This window comes from Benincasa hispida, chromosome 4, assembly GCF_009727055.1.
Source record: "Benincasa hispida cultivar B227 chromosome 4, ASM972705v1, whole genome shotgun sequence".
In the NCBI taxonomy this organism is placed as follows: Eukaryota; Viridiplantae; Streptophyta; class Magnoliopsida; order Cucurbitales; family Cucurbitaceae; genus Benincasa; species Benincasa hispida.
The window spans coordinates 15,307,422-15,308,250 of NC_052352.1; the positions used below are offsets into that span (position 1 = coordinate 15,307,422).

At 39.9% G+C, this 829-nt stretch overlaps 1 protein-coding gene across 5 annotated transcripts in view; it reads left to right on the forward strand.

Annotated features, from left to right (window-relative positions):
* LOC120075696 overlaps positions 1 to 829 on the forward strand; it is an 8,905-nt gene continuing 8,076 nt past the window's right edge. For 3 of the 5 annotated variants that reach the window (XM_039029311.1, XM_039029312.1, XM_039029313.1), the window contains exon 1: positions 1 to 317. The gene's annotated coding sequence lies outside the window, so the exon portion shown is untranslated. The remainder of the gene's footprint in view (positions 318 to 829) is intronic. The other 2 variants (XM_039029310.1, XM_039029314.1) reach the window with 1 other exon arrangement.

Sequence of the window (829 nt, forward strand, 5' to 3'; positions counted from 1 at the left end):
GCGTCTAGATTGGGCAGAAGAAAATTTGGGTGGAAATACCAAGTTAAGCCAATCCATTCCAATTGAATTGAAAAATAGATTGATCCTGCAGGTCTCCTCCTTCCGCAGGAATCCTCCCACGATCCCGCGGTAAGAGAAGGAAGGAAGGGTGATTGGTGCAGTTGCAGCAACACAGTTTCTCTCCGTAACTATTAACTCTCTTTTCTCTCAAATGGTCGGAGGAAGCAAAGAATTTCCCTTTTTTTGAACTCTTTGTTTCCTTCCGTAGTTCCGTTTCATTTGCCCACTCTAAGGCCCACGCCTTCCATTTTTAATTGGTACCTATACTATTCTCCTCTTCTTCCCTTTCTTCTTTTCTAATATTGATCACCTCCGTTTCCATTCCATTGGACCAATCTAAAGTAAGGAATCTGAGAATTCCTTCCCCCCCTTTTGCCTATTTCTCTCGACTTCTTTTTTATGATTGTGATGCTTCTTGTTGAATAAACGAGTTTTACACATTGGGTTTTTGCCATACTTCTTGGTGTGCTGTTTATTGAATTTCAAGTCCCTCCTCCTCTTCTTATTTGTTCTTTTCTGCCCATTGTTTCACTTCGTTCTATTTTTTCCTTTTTCTCAATGTAATGCTGAAAAAAAACTCAATTTTTTCAGTAAACTTCTCTAGTTATCCTGACTAGTAACGTTGCCGCTCTGGCTTTGTTTCTGACATTGTTTTCCTTTGTCGATGACTGGACTTCTTGTTCCTTCTCCTTTGACTCTGATTGTTCTCCCACGCTTGGTCATTGGGATCCATCCTTTTCTTCTTTTCATGCTCTAAAACATTCTTTTT